At 42.2% G+C, this 16,415-nt stretch overlaps 1 long non-coding RNA gene across 2 annotated transcripts; it reads right to left on the bottom strand.

Moving 5' to 3' along the window:
- Positions 1–259: 259 nt before the first annotated feature.
- On the bottom strand, positions 260–3,182 carry LOC117060799. Of its 2 annotated transcripts, none has more exons than XR_004428033.1 (3): positions 3,127–3,182; positions 861–934; positions 260–323 (listed from the first exon to the last, which is right to left on the bottom strand). It is a non-coding gene; the product is annotated as an uncharacterized LOC117060799 (long non-coding RNA). The 2 variants fall into 2 exon arrangements; XR_004428032.1 differs by lacking the exon at positions 260–323 and adding an exon at positions 403–439.
- Between the last annotated feature and the right edge of the window lie 13,233 nt (positions 3,183–16,415).

Here is a 16,415-nt window from a genome sequence, read left to right as displayed (position 1 = left end):
GAGTCCCATTGCACAAGCGATAACTCATTCCACATGTGCATATGCCACGTAGCGCTATATTGAATTCCTCCCTGTGGTTTTCTGATACACCTAAATTGCTCAGTCCATGGAAATCCTGTGGAAGAATAAAGGGATAACTTTATTAAAGGAAATCTGAGCATGCTTGCCAAAGAGACTGATGAGTATTCCTGGAGAGGCATGAAAGAGGGTGATCTCAAACCTCAGCACCTGTGCCAGGAGTAAACAACCCATTTCGTTACTTCAGGCTGTGTACCTTAATGCGTTTATACCATAGTACTGCTGCAATGTAGTGGTGGAGTCACCTGTTGGAGAGAGATGCTGCCATTTGGTATAGAGCAATAATATTCAACAGGTGGCGCGGGACTCAAATATTGGGTTGCAGTCTGACGTAAGATGGATCATGACAGGAGCATTGCCACTATAGTTACATGGTAAAAAAGAAAAAAGAAGAAGACGGCGGAAGCAGTGGGTCCCCAAATGCAGGTTTGGGCTAAAAGTGGGTCCAACCGGTGTAGAGAGTGCATAGCCACATGCGTACGTGGCTAGAATATAAGGCAGCCTCATGTTTATACCTGTTGTGTGATAATTAGTTAAGCTGTTTATTGTAACCCAAAACTACCTAAGAATGAAGAGAAAGGTCCAAATAACCGATATGGTTTATTACTTCAAGGGTGGCGGTGGTGGTTATGCAAAATGGGTGACTGGAAGATATAAACACAAAATTTGCAGCAGAACTTGCTAGCAAAACAATCAGAATTGGATATTGCCTTCAAAGCAAATCAAACACAGCTGGAGTGTTTACCAACATATCTACAAGAGATCTCTTAAAAATAAAGTACCTATCTGCCAGAAGATCGTTCTTTATTTTCCTTTCTTTGAAATTGTCATGAAGCTTTGACTCCAGATAAGAAAACTATAATGAAATAAAGGAAACATTGTTTAGCTGTCAAAATGAATTTGATGTGTGACATGTATGGGAAGAGGGGAAAACAACGCAAGATTGGATAGTGGGTTCCTGAAATTTATGTGAAAAGAGAGTGGGGGGGAATCAAAGATAGCCCTTGACGTTTGATAGAAACAACTATTTCATTTGTTTGCATCCTTCGTTCTTACATGAAAGGCAAAGGAGGTTTGTGGATATTGATTAGAACCATGCAAATAGTACTCAATAGCATTTGACATTTTCGTTAACTTTGATTTTAAGCTTCGTCATATTTCACTGGCGGAAATGTTCACAGAATTATACACAGATAATAAATTAATGCACAGAGAAGAAATGCTTTGATTTCCCTTCTCCATGGAGGTCATACGCATGAATAAAAGGTAGCACAACCAGTGTTATAATTCTTGCAAGGAGTGTTATATGCATGCAGTTTAGTTATACAAAAGCGGAATTGTCAGGTTCCGAGGCTGGAGCTCAGGCCGGGCCAAACCAAGGCACAGTGCCAGGACTTAGAGGAGGTGCTTGACAGAACCCATTGCTCCCAGCCTTGCATTTTTGCTATATGAGCTGCCTTAGGACTTCAAGACAAACAAAAGGAAGTACTTTTTCCACACAAGACATAATAAATCTATTGCATTTGGTTCCATGAGATAGAGAGTTGATCACTAGCTAGGGAATTAGACAAATTCATGGAGGACAGGTCTATCAGCAGCAACTAGTCATGAGGGTTATATAAAACCTCCGCACTCAGAGGCAGCACAATGAATACCATTTGCTGGGTTACAGAGAGAGCTATTGCCTTCATGCCCTGCTTGTGAGCTTCCCAAAGGCATCCAACTGCTGCTGTGGCAAACAAGCAGCAAACAATGTATGAATATTTCGTTTGATTGAGCTGGGCTCTTACGTTCAGTACTATAGTACCACCGTACTTATACGTGCTGGGTTGGAATCAGATTTTATCAGGCTTAGAGTAGGCACATTGAAATAAATGGGATTTAAATTAGATGACTGGCTTAAGTCCCATTGATTTCAATGGCTCTAGTCTAAAGCACAGCCAAATATAAATACAACCCATTCACTTCTACACACTAAACTCTCTGGACTGTGACTACAATGCCAAGCCGTTACAGGTAGGTAGCCGTGTTGGTCTGCCATAGTCAAAACAAAATATAAAATCAAAAATCAAAAAATCCTTCCAGTAGCACCTTAGAGACCAACTAAGTTTGTTCTTGGTATGAACAAACCAAGCCGGTTAGAGAAGAAAGTTAAAATCACTGCAATAGCTGTGCTATCTCCAGGAAAAATAAAAACAGGTGCACATTTATTAAAGGAAAAGAAAACTTTATGAAGAAATCTTAATACACACACCCCTTTTTGTCCCAAATGTAAGATGTTTTTGAGCTTCAGCATTTATACTTTTTCTAAAACAAATAAGGCAACTTGTGTTTTGAACAGATCCTTGGTGATTTAAATAAGGTGGTCTTTGCTGTATTTGCCAGCTTTCAAAAAGATGTCTGGGCAGTCTGAAGATAAAATCACGGCTCTTTATGGCACACTAATAGAACGTGTAAGTAAATTTACAGCCTGTTCCTAGATGGAGACAAGTCTCCCCCCCCCCCCCCGGTGATTTCAATGGAGCTTACCCCCAGGTAACTGTGTAGAGGACTGCAGCTTGTGTATAGCCAGAGTTAGCCTCCTCATTTGACTCCTCTCAAGCTTCCACATGTTGCTTCTTCAGGCACAGGATCCAAAATCACAACTCATTTTGACTTGGTGGAGAGCCTTTCCCTTGGCCACTATTTTGAGAAAGCCATTGTCCCCTGCAATTTGTCCTTATGTGTATTTTGGAAAGGAAACCCTGTCAATAATTTAATTAGAATGTGAGGGGAGCGAGAGAGAGAGAGAGAGAGAGAGAAATGTATTCAGAGGTAGCCAGACCCCAAGAATAAGAAGGAAGGAGAAGAGAGGGAGAAAGGCTGTGTAAAAAGGTTAAAATGCAGACCTGCATTGTTTGCAAAAAGCCTGCTGTTTCCTTTATGTCTAACTGATCTGTGCCAGAAGCCCTCTTGAATTTCTACAAGAATAGAGCTTCAGATCATCTGCATTCAGTGCCAGAGTCACGGCCCTGGAACCGATAATTGCCTCTGACAGGATTTAATTACCTTCTCCAGGACCTTTTCTCTGTTTGATTGGAGACCACCCCCTGCCTCCGATCAAATCAGACAGTAATAACACACTGAAGCACAGCAGCCAATCACGAGTCAAGTCTGAACAGTGACCTTGCTGAGTAGAAGCTGATTGGCGGTGTCAGCCTTGTCAACTGTGTCAGTGAACCATCAGACAAGAAAGGGGGCGAGGGGGGGGCAAGAGAGAAAGAGAGAGAGAGCGCACACACAAGATAAGAGAACAGCATTAATGCTAATGGAGTCTGTCAGCATGCGTGGCTCGAGGTTGCATTTCAAGTGTGGTGATGCACGGGAACAAAAATGATGGCAAATCTAATGCAAACCTGGAATGATCATTCACACACACACACACACACACACACACACAATGGAAACATATCAGAGAATTAATGTACCTGGAGCATAGCTAAAATAAAAAGATCCATGTGCCTGATATAAGAGAATCATATTCCCACCATCTCTTCCTGTAAAATGCCTTGAGTGAATTTCTGCGTTTTAAACCATCACCGTTTTATGAGGGAACTATGAAAAAAAAATCATACTTGATAGGCACTTCAAGGGCTTGCATTTTTAATACTAACGTGACATGTGCCAAGATTGTATTAACTATGGTTATTTTAATGCAAGATCTACAGTTGCGGAGGCTTTTAAGCCAAGAATTCTACATTCTTTTAGAAGTGTTTTGTTCATTTACTGAGGAAATAATTAAATATGAATGCTTTCCTAATACTGCTCACGGAACATTTGCCCCGAAGTGCCCTGAACACTGGTTAAAATATAGCTGAGGGTGCAGCTACAGGAGCGATATAGCAAAGGCTGATGGTTTATACGTGCTGAGTCTTATTTGTGTTCTATGACACTTGCTCTAAACTCGGCTTAGCCTGTGTTGTGCTTGCAGGAACATCTGTTTTATTTTAGTGGTGGGCAAAATCCTTGCTCGTGTTGAGTTACTGTTCTGGTGACATCCTGTGTGCTAATACATTGCATGTCATTACCTCCACCAGGCACTCTGTGGAATAGAGTTCCCTTTACCAACTTGGAGACCTCCATATGTTTTGGACTAAAATTGGAATTGGCAAAGACTGAGCTGGAGCATGTTTTGTTCTTGCCATTCTTATCAACATCACACGCTTCCATCAGAGCACTGTTGCTGTTGGGGGGGGCTCGTTTTAATCTCACTGTAAACAAGGCACTGTGGTCTAAACCACTGAGCCTAGGGCTTGCCAATCGGAAGGTCGGTGGTTCGAATCCCCACGACGGGGTGAGCTCCCATTGCTCGGTCCCAGCGCCTGTCCACCTAGCAGTTCAAAAGCACGTCAAAGTACAAGTAGATAAATAGGTAGGCCTACCGCTCTGAAGGTAAACGGCATTTCTGTGCGCTGCTCTGGTTTCGCCAGAAGCAGCTTAGTCATGTTGGCCACATGACCCAGAAGCTGTCTGCGGACAAACGCCGGCTCCCTCGGCCTATAGAGCGAGATGAACGCTGCAACCCCAGAGTCGTCTGCGACTGAACCTAATGGTCAGGGGAACCTTAAACAAGTGGTACAGTGACAATAAAGTATTTCTATTTCTAGAATCTGGTGGAAAACAGTATTACAGGAGAGCTTGATGTGGAACGTACCAAAGAACTCTCAGACTGCATACACACCACATTTAAAGCACATAGCTTCCCCCCAAGAATCCTAGGAACTGTGGTTTGTTAAAGGTGCTGGGAATTGTAGCTCTCTGAGGAGTAAATTACAGTTCCAAGGGTTATTTGGCGAAGTCATATGCTTTTAAAGTGTGTTAAATCTATGATGTGTCCGTATTTAGTGAAAGTGAGTGGGTGGCTAAGGAAAGTGAATCCTCTCTTCCTTTGCCTGATGAATGTGTCAAGAGGAAAGTGTGGTCCCATGTAGAGATTGTGGTTTTACTGCTGTTGGGAGTACTGGTAAACTTCAGTCATCACATCACTAAATCTGTACATAAAATTATGGACCAAAAGCTTGATCAGGGCAGGTTACAACAAATGGAGATTCAGAATTAAGAACAGTTAAAACAGATTACTGTTGCTGGAATAGGGGTGGATCCTGGAGACACAAATCTCAGGTGTCAAAGGCTAGGGTAAGGAGCATTCACCAAAAGCTGTATAGTGAAGATGCCAGGCACACCTGCGTGAGGAAGGAATGCCCTTACCTGGGCCACCACCACTCAAACATCTGAGGGCAGCAGAACTGCCAAGAGGGCCCCGTCTGCTGTCGTTAACCCCCAGGAGGGTCTGTAGGGAAGATGTTCTCTCTGATATTTGGGGCCTTTAAACACTACTGTGAGCACCTTGAATTGGTACCAGAAGCTGGCATCCAATTAACACACTCACACACCCCACTACATCCAAGTAAGCAAGAAGCGTGATCAGAGTCAAGGACACATTTCTGCCAGCCCAAAACACTCAAGGAGGGTATGATGAGGTAGGGCTGATGAGAGCCCTGCAGGCCAGGTAGAGAGGCACTGAGGATCCCTGGTCCCAAGGTTCCCCACTGCTCCTTTATCCAAATGTCACATTTAACATACCGGAACTTCTCTGCCTTGAAGATGGGTGTGAACTCGGTAGCTGCACCATTTAAAGTCTTGTGAGGTGATTCTCAAAATTGCCAGCAGCTGTCCAAATTTTTTATAAATGCCATTTAGTACTTATTAGTACTAAAACACCATCATTCTCAAAATGATGGTGGCCCAGAAAAAACTATTCTCTCACAATTTTTAAAACACATTTTCAGTATTTCAGGCAATTGGCCTACTTGATCAAGAAATTTCTTCTTAAATATGCTTGAATTATAGGCTTTCATTTATTTCATGTGATTCACCTGTGCATAGATTTTAATTCAGAACCCCACAGCCACCAATTCTACACCAAGCAAACCAGCCAGACTGTATTCTGTGCCAAAACAATCAATAAATTAAAACTCATATGCGGTTTCCTGAAAATCCATTCTTCTTCTTATGAGTCAGCTTTTTAACATTGACACATACCTGCATGTGTTCTAGGTTTGCCAATAGCATTTACGAGCTGCCTGTGTTCAGAAGCACTGAATTCTGAACATATTCCTTAGCCTGTGTTCTCAACATGGGATGAACCAAGTGCAAGGATGGGATGCATGTGGATATGAAGTGCTGCTGCTGGGTTACACATTCTTCCAGAATTCCGATATTTTTGTGTGAGCATCCTAAAATTAACCATACCTATTTGTTTCAAGCATAGCAGTGACACACCGCCACTGCTAACAATTTATCCTTTTGTAAACTAGCAAAGTCTTGATCCTGAGGGTAGAATTTAGAATCATAGAGTTGGAAGGGACCCTGAGGGTCATCTAGTCCAACCCCCTGCAATGCAGAAATCTAAAATAAAGCATCCATGACATATGGCCATCAAACCTCTGCTTAAAAGCCACCAAGAATGGAGAGTGCAGCACCTTCCAAGGAAGTCCAATCCATCTTACCATCAAAAAGTTTTTCCTGATGTTTTGTCGGAATCTCCTTTCTTGTAACTTGAATCCATTGGTTTGTGTCCTGCCTTTCAGAGCAGGAGAAAACAAGCTTGCTCCATCTTCCATGTGACAGCCCTTTCAATATTTGAAGATGACTGTCATACCTCCTCTCAGTCTCCTCTTTACCAGGCTAAACTTACCAAGTTCCCTCAACTGTTCCTCATAAGGCTTGGTTTCCAGACCCCTGATCATCTTGGTTTCCCTCCTCTGTACACGTTCCAGCTTGTCAATATCCTTCTTAAACTGTGGTGCCCAGAATTGGGCACAGTACTCTAGGTGTGGTCAGACCAAGGCAGAATAGAATGGTACCTGCATGCTTTCCTCTTGTAATCTATAGTGCTACTGCCACGACCAGGAAAAGGATGTTTAGGAGTGATGAGAATGTGCATACAATGAAATTTCTCTTGGGATATTGGTGAATAGGTTGTGCATCTTATTCCTTTGTTGAACTCAGTAGAATCTACTCCCAAGTAAGCACGCACAGGAGGATTGCAGTACTTGCACACTGATTGATCACCACACTTGGAGTTAGGAGGAAAGCTTTGCTCAGGTTCGATTGGCTATATATGTCCCCTGTCCCTTCTGCTGTAGGGTGTGACTTGGTTTACTGATGTAATTACTAGTCTGGATTGCACCTGCTCTCTACTTGTGGTCTCGAAGATTATGGTCTGAATTATGTAGGTTGGCCTGTATGTGGAACTAATGGACATCTGTGTTCCACACCAAGGGGCTCCCCACAGCAAAGGCCTGATTGCCTTTTGAATTAAGGATTAATAACAGAGTCTTCAAACAGCAAGTGGTATCTGAGTGCAGACAGTTACAGAGGAAGGAGGAAATAGATTCCAGTATTTTTGGACCCCTTTCGCCCCTTCGCTCTACCGTGTGGTAAGTGGGATGAAAAGTGTAACGTGTGCAGAATGAGGACTGCAACCTACAGTTGTGTGCACAAATCTCTTTGTACATATAAACAAGCCTGGAGAATAAATATGACCTTTTGTGTGCAATGGTAGCAATTCATGCTCATATACATGTTTTTCATTCAGGCTGTGATCTGTAGCATTCAGGGGCTTAGATGCCAGCAATAGTATCTTATCTTGCATAACTATTTTAAGAATTACATTGTTGGCCAAATACTCCACCAAGATGTGTAAAGAAAAAGAAAGAAGGTCTGGTTGTTGTTTTTACCTAAAATAGCTGAGCACTATAGGAAGTAATGAAGTTTTCTAAATAGAGAAAAACTGCAGTCCCTTTAAAATTATATCAAACAGTGCAACTATTATTAGAGGGAAAGATTGAAAGTTGTACAGCAGAATATGAAAGCATATTGCAGATCATGAAATTACATTTCACAATTGCGTAGTGGGATAAATCCATTTCTGTCATAGGGCTGGGTGAAAATGATCCTAAAATGGAGTTGGCCCAATCTGTCTGACACAACTTCTTTAATAAAACATTCCTTATACTCCAAGTGTTGGCTCCACTTTGCAACTTCCTCTTTTAATGGGTTGAAGCATTTTGCAATCTCTGAAGTGACTATTAAAAGGAGAGCAGGGAAAGGGAAGAGAGAGAGAGAAAAGTTTTTTTTATTTCCAGATTGCCAAAATACTCTTGCAGAGTTTCCTCATTCCATAGTTCTGATCTTCAGCTGTATCCCTTTCCATAGTTACCAAAATGCCTCATTAGAGGATTATGAGGGTGTGCTACTAATAAGTGTTGGGAAGCATAAAAACATGAGTCAGTGAAGGGTCCGTGTAGGAGCCAGGCTCCACAGTGCGCATGGACACATTTCTTTCACTGCCATGGCTTTTGGAACAGCACCACCCTTTCTCACAAAATAGAAATTCTGTTAGGATAAAAAAAATTGCTAGTGTGTAGTAGCCATAGGATTCAAGTACTCTTAAATACAGAACAAAATTGCTTTTTGCTGAACTATGGGAGACATTCTTTCTTCTTCTTCACTGCAACCCCAAATTATGTGAAATTGACTGAGTTTCATGTTGTGCTTTGAGCCTTGGCTCAGGCTCAGTAAGGTTTTCAAACCTTAAGCTATAGTAGAGCCAAAGTTTAAGCGAGATTTATTGTTTCAGGTAGGAATCACAGAAAAACCACCAGTTTTTGGCAATGAGGTTCTGGGCAATAAGAAAAGCTCAGAGCTGATATGAACCATATTTGGAGTGGGGCGAGGAGCGGAGGGACAGAGAACCTTCCAAAAATATTTATTATGGACCATGTACAGAGCCAGTTTCATTATGATGCATTCCTGACCACTGATTGGTTAAAATAAATAAATAAAATTCCAAAGGCTGGTCTGCAGTACGATTTTAAAAAGACGTCTAAGAGAAAGCAGGGATGACTCCTGCCAGTCTTCTGTTGGCAAGGAGTTCCACAGGACTGGACAGGATTGGACCTGCCACATTAAAGGCTCAGTTCATACTAAAGGCCAACTAAACCCATGGGGTAACCACCAAAATTGCCCATCAGAAGACCTCAGTGATTAAGGTGGAGGAGTGGTTCGCAAAGGGTGTGGCAGGAGTGACAGGAGAGGATGGCAAGTGTGGTGGGACGATTCAAAGGCCATCAAAGAAACATCTAAACATTTCAGCTTAGTATATTATCAAAATAAAAAATAAAAATTTGCATAATATGGATATATTTTCAAAATGAGAGCATGAGCGTCAGGTGATACTGAGGACAATCCTAGTTGTGTTTTCTAATGTATTTCTTATTAATTAAAAAACGGTGTGGTGTGAGCAAATTTTTATTTCTGAAAGTGTGGCCCAGAAAGAAACGGTTTGAGAAACACCGAGGTTTTATAACCAGTTGGGTTCAGGGCTAGCTTTTTCCACACTGGCCACCACACCACAGCCTTCCTTAGGGGCTGAGCACCACTCCTTCATGCAATTAAGCATATACCAGGCCATGGTTTCAGCTTCAAGCACTTTGCATATATTTATGTGCTATGGTCCCTTACCCACTGCAGGTGAGAAAGATATGAAAAGTCTATACTTGTTTAATATGCAAACCTATGGGCCCCAAGAGGGTATACCAGGGTATAAGATTTTGAGGAAGGGCAGAAAATACAAGAACAGCAACAATACACTGCCCTTCCACCTTTCATGCTGCCAGCATAAACCCAGCAAGGTTTTGGATTTAGCGGTTCCTTTGCCTTTGATTTTAACTTATCTCACCTCTGTGCCACCCCAGATTGCTCCGCCAGTGATTTTTCAGTACTGTATACCCGTCTGAAAATTCACCCAAGTAAATTTGGGAACGCCTCATGATGAATAGAGTTAAACTGACTTTCTGCTTCAGAATTAGGTACAGTGGAACCTCGGTTTTTGAACGTAATCCGTTCCGTTAGACCGTTCGACTTCCGAAATGTTTGGAAACTGAAAACTGAAAGCCGAAGTCTCAATACAATAGGTAAACTAAAAACAGAAGCCATGTAGCACTTTCAGCTTCCGAAAAACGTTTGAAAACCAGAGCAGTTACTTCTGGGTTTTCTGTGTTCGGGAGCTGAAATGTATGACAACCGAGGTTCCACTGTATAGCTTATTTTCTTTTCACACACAATCCTTACTAAGCATTGCAAATGTGGGAGCAGCCAGGATGGACTAATATAAGGGAAATGTTTGCAAAATTCCAGGGGATGTCTTTGTTTGTATACATTCTAGGGAGTGGGTTGTTTGGGAAATTATTCCAGCTGCTTGAGTGCACTACATATTTATTTGAAAATCCTTCTGAGCAGGGTTTTTTTTTTTTTTTTTTGTAAGAGAGAGAGTTTAAAATGTCACTAAATGGAGAAAACTGCAGCCAATTGATTATTCAGCTGGCAAAATGGAAATTCCAAGTTGCATAGACCGCTAATTGCGGCCTGCCCACAGAATGACAGGTCTATAATTTTTAGTTTTGTGTGCATTCAAAGCCAGTCACCTTGACTCTTAGCAGTCCATTATCTGCTGGCCACCGACCATATGATGATATTCAAGGAATGACAGGTCTTTTCCATTATGGAATGATAAAATGTCCCCATGCTTTATTTAGATAAAGCTTTCTTCTGAGAGAGAACAACCAGTTGCTCATCTGATCCCTACATGTTCAAATGACACCAGTGTGCTTATGACTCTAAAAGTTTAAGGGCGTTTTGTTGTTGTTGTTTGTTCTCTTGTGAAATTAGCATTTGGAATATTGTGGCTGAATGACAGGATGGTGGTAGCATTCAGTTATTTGGCAGGTTTTAACAACAATTTCATAGAAGACACAGTACAGGGAACTCTTAAGTTCTATACACTTCATTCTTTAGTTCCTCCTGCCCTTGAGGGATATGTGTGTACATGTGGGTACACATCTGTACAAGTGACATACTTCTCAACAAGCCAAGTTAACAATTCAATCCAAGGTGGATACATTTTCACTCAAAGGCTAGGTTACAACGAATGCACAAACCAATAATTTGGTGAATTTTAACGTGTTTATATTAGTATTTTACATAGGGCATGTCACATGGCCATGTATTTCCAAATTAGGTGTGCCACAAACACCTCATAAATCTCTTTCAGCTGCACAATCTTTTCAGGCAAAGAATTGATACAGTAATACTTTGAAGAAGTAATTCTATATTACTAAACAGATACCAATTTGTAAATTCCTCAGATGGATTAATATATTGAGAATGTTTCCATGTGTTTTAATCTGTGTTTAGTTTATCACTGATTTTAAATATTATTTGAATATTTTTTAAAAACTGTTTTAACCATTTTTACTGATAATTTTACTGTTTGACTCTTTTTGTAAACTGCTTTGAGGTTTTTTTTTTAAAAAGCAATCAAATGGAATATAAATTTTATGAAATAAATAAATATTGATGTATTTTGTTACTTATCTAATATTGGCCAGGGTGCGGAACAGGGGTCTGGGCATGATGTTTCATACTATTGCGGAGTTTTCTTCTGTATTCCCTAGCTTATTTTCTGATTTAGGACAGTTATATTAAACTTTAATAGGGCTATCCAAAAGGAGAAAATGAGGCTGGAGGTCCCCCAGCCCTATATAAAAGGAGCATCCCTTCTTTTCAAACGTGTGATTCCTGTCTAAGATCAAAAACATAACTCCAGCTCAAAGGATGAAACAGGATGGAGATACATAAACACCACAACTCTGGGATTCTCATCAGTTCTCTGCAGGATACAATAGCACTAACACACCTCTTACTCCACAGGGTGGCTTGTACTCTGGGAATTGTGTGCTTCATCCAATTTTCTTCAAATAATGAACAAGTGCTATCAGTTTTATTGGTGCCATCTTGTGCACACTTTTGGGGTGTAAATTATTTATTCCACTAATTAAACTGTGAGCAGTCATGGACAGTGAGCTTACTAAGGCAATTCCATACATATTGGCTGTAGGTTAATTATTTAAGAATTGCGATACCACCAGAAATACCAAATAAATACTGATCTCATCAGTGAAAGCAATTGAATTCCTCTGGATTTTCCAGACTTCACTTCACATAACCATTATACAATGCCAATAGGTCCTGAATTGTAACACAAAAGATCTCAGTGCTGACTTTTTGTTTTTGTTTTCTTGCAATAGTGCAGAATTTCATCTTTTCTGTGGCCTTCCTAGGTAATAACAACAAACCTTTCCAATAATGACTCATGTTTGGTCTTTCAAAAGCCATTCCCATCCCCACTAATCATTCTTTTGTATATATTATGTCCATAGCTGTCAACTTTTCCCTTTTCTTGCGAGGAATCCTATTTGGAATAAGGGAATTTCCCTTAAAAGGGGGGGAAAGTTGACAGCTATGTCTTTTAAGCATGAGTCGTGTAACTTTTATGTTCTATACAGTGGCTAAGGTATGGGTAGGCAAACTAAGGCCCGGGGGCCGGATCAGGCCAAATCGCCTTCTAAATCTGGCCCACGGATGGTCCAGGAATCAGTGTGTTTTTACATGAGTAGAATGTGTCCTTTTATTTAAAATGCATCTCTGGGTTATTTGTGGGGCATAGGAATTAGTTCATCCCCCCCCCCAAAAAAAATACTCCGGCCCCCCACAAGGTCTGAGGGACAGTGGACCGGCCCCCTGCTGAAAAAGTTTGCTGAGCCCTGTTAAGGCTTGGAGATGACTGTGCTTGAAATAAATAGTTTAAATAAGGGTGATGGAAGTGGTTTAAATGCATAGTGCCTATCCCCAAAATACATAAAGTGTCTTGGAATGCAGAAAATATGTGCTTAAAACTATTTTTACCATTTGTTAGAATGCACTGACTTTACCTTAACATCCTGTAGGCACTAAATAAGTTTCATTATATGTAAGCTACCGTGAACTCTCTGGCAGGACATAACTGTAATAAGCAAAACTATGGATGGCATAAATAGAAGCACTCTTTATAGTAGGTCATCAGTATGAAATATACAAGGTACATTGCGCTGTTTAAGAGATTAATCTGGCCATACATTTAACAAGAAACTGTTACACCAGACCACACGCCACCAGATATGGATGACTTGACTGCAAGTGCAAATCTAGGGCCAGTTATGCATGGGTACATGCAATTGGCTGCTTGAGTAATTAAATGCAGCCCTTAAATTGGAAGGGACCAACATTAAACATTTTTGAGAGCTAGTGATTTCAGCAAAAGGGATAAGCAGATGCTTGAATATCTTCCACTGAAATCCACGGAACCTAATTATGGGAATGAACTGGTTCAGTTGAAGGAAATTCACCAAAGCTGCACTCCGAACGGTTTCTGGTTCATCTTCACCATGTCAGCATTTATAGGCAGAAATAACCAAGAATTCTAAAATTTAAAACATTCATCTTCTGTAATGTATAAATCACTGTAATGTATAAATTTCACCCAGTATAGTAATTAATAACATTTCATTGCATTGAGAAAAAAATGCACTTCTTCCCTCCTCTTCCCATCAAAGCTTTGCTCCTAATATTAATTGCCTGGCTTACCAGAGAAAACACAGCATTTGAAGAAATGGGAAGAACTCAGTATTTTTTAAATTTTTTTTAAAAAGGGATGCAAGAGTAAGGAAATCCAATTTAAAAAGAATTTATGTACATTTCAGGTTTGATTGTTTTTATACATGGTGCAAGTAACATTCTAAGCAGCCATTTAATATAGAAGTAAATGGATGTTATGAGGTTGTTGTTGTTTTTGCACCACTGGCCAGTGCAGATAATTGCCCCCGTCTTGGTGGCATCTCCTTGCTCTGGGAAAATGGCTTGAGAGGCAGATGCTTTAGCATTACAGTGGTACCTCTAGATATGAACGGGATCCGTTCTGGAGCCCTGTTCGCATCTTGAGAAGTCCGCAACTCACAGCACCGCATCTGCGCATGCGCGGGTTGCAATTTGCCGCGTCTGCGCATGTGCGTGATGTCACTGCGTGTGTCTGTGCATGCGCGACCCGCCGAACCCGGAAGTAATCTGTTCACTTCCGGCTGCGGACGCCATTATGGGTGGTCGTGGGATGCTTCGGCTGCGAAGCACCCAGTTCATTCCGGGGGTTAGGAGCCCTGTAGCCGCATAGCGGGGCTCCGGTTGGGGAGCGGGAAGAGCGTCCCGCTCCCTGGGCTCCCCGGCTGTGCCCGTTGTGGCTCCGAACCCTTCCCCCGCACCCCCTGTAAAGGGGGAGTGGGGGTGAAGGGACGACGGAGCCGGGCTATAGGGGACATGCCCCAACCGGGATGGAATTGCGGCGGCTAAGCCTGTGATGAGCGTCTAAGTTCTACCTGTCATTAAGGAGCTGATAAGAACCCAGAGGCTGTGAGTAATTGATTGACTTTTTGTTTTCCTGGAATGCTCTGGGGGAAAGAAGAAAGGCAGCCCGCCTCCCTCCCTTCGGCTGGTGAAAGAAATTAACTCTTTAAGTGACTGCTGCCACAACAATCAATAGAAAGTATTTGGAATTTGAAAACTGAGTCTGTTGAGATCTCCCTTCGGGGGTTAACTGGGGGAAAAATATCTCCGCTTGAAGTCTTGGTCTTTATACTCCTGCTTCGGAGAAATGGCGGCGACTTGGTGTGTCGTAGGAAAAATTTGAAACAAAGGAAGGAAGAGACAGGAACTGAAATCTGACACTCACCCTCTCTCTTAAAATGCTGGACTTCGCGCTCACACTGGCATCGAACTCATATTTAAAGGATGAGGAAAAGCTCACTATTTTGCAGATGGAACTGCTGGATCGGAAACTACAAGTCTTGAGTGGAATTATTCATAAAAAAGATCTACTTTCCACAGAGGAGGCTTTTCAAAAGTTCTACACAATGGAATCATGCCTTGGCAAAGAGCTGGGAGGGGCGTTTGAAAGATGGTCTGAGATGGCTGGGCAAATCCGGGAAAAGCAACTGGAAATGGGAAAACTTACAATATCCAGACCCCGAGGTGGCAGCTCGGGGGCAAGGGACATGGAATTAGAATTTTTACAAGAAGAAGAAGCAAAAGAAACGGAGGAGCCCAGAATGCAGATGAGAAACGCCCTGAGGCTCGATGCGGGGTTTGCTGTGGATGCAGCCTGGATCTGTGGACACTTGGAGGAAGACAATGGGAGATTTGGCGCTGGAGAAAGACAGGAAAAGACAATGGACAGAGGGGGAGTGGGTTGAAGAATTAAATGTATAATCTAAATGGTCTGCCATGGTATCCGAAGTCGGAGTGTGAAGTCTGTTAATGATAAGTTTATTTTAAATAAGTAAGGAGATATTGAATTTTAAGTTAAAAGCAGCATGATAAAGGACAGAAGAAATAAGTTTAGCTATAAGAATATTTGGTTACGATTTAAGGTATAATGCAAAGATTGAGATAAGTATATTTTCTTTTTTTTTAAGTAAAGTTAAATTTTTTACAGAGAAAAGTTGTTAAGGAAATAGTATATTGAATTAAAACCGAAGGTGAAAAGGCGGGGGAAGTCAAGCGTCAAGATTCAAAACTAGAATTTTTTTTATGCATGATACTTCAGTACATAAGCCCCACATACGTAAGCCCCTACTGCAGGGGTGGGGGACCTCAGGCAGGAATTTCTAGCCAAGCCTTGAGACTTGCTCCAGGCAGGGCTGTCTTAAGCATATGTGGCGCCAGGGTGCAAAGATTCCCCCCCCCCAGGTTGCCCAGTCCCAGGCGCACAGGAGGGCAGAGCCGGCCAGCTGCCTCAGCGTCTTGCTGGCTCAGTCACCCCCAAACTCGCTGTGCAGAGCCGCCCACAGCAGAAAAGCCCATCACGGCGCTCCGACCAGCGGACGGGCTCTTCCCCGGACTCAACTCTCGGTCACCTGACTCTCAGCCTGGTGCCCCTTAGAGCCCAGCGCCCTGGTGCCCCGCACCCCTAGCACCTATGGGTAAGACGGCCCTGGCTCCAGGCCACGCCCTGCTCCCTAGGCCCCATCCTACCCAGTCCTGATTCAGCTCCTCTTCCAATGATTTTGCCTCGCTGGAATCCCTGAAAAGAATGAAACAAGCAGCAGCTAGGGCCAGCAGGTAAAAACAATTTAAAACACCACTTAAGAGATGCATGCAGTTAAGTGGTAAGTAAATAAAACTGTGATGCTGTGTCTCGCTTGGCTGGAGGAAAAGATGTGCATGCACAAACCTCTTGTTTTTGGCTGGCTGGAATTCAGCCTACTGCAGAAAGCTAAGAGTCACACATCCATTGTTTTGCCTTTTTCTCTGCTCAGCACTAGCATGCAGCTCCCGGAAGGTCCCCCATAAGGGAATGTGGCCATCAG

The sequence above is a fragment of the Lacerta agilis genome, chromosome 1, assembly GCF_009819535.1.
Source record: "Lacerta agilis isolate rLacAgi1 chromosome 1, rLacAgi1.pri, whole genome shotgun sequence".
NCBI classification, from domain to species: domain Eukaryota; kingdom Metazoa; phylum Chordata; class Lepidosauria; order Squamata; family Lacertidae; genus Lacerta; species Lacerta agilis.
The sequence above is the reverse complement of the archived record's forward strand: the minus strand, read 5'-3'. Positions and strand labels throughout refer to the sequence as shown.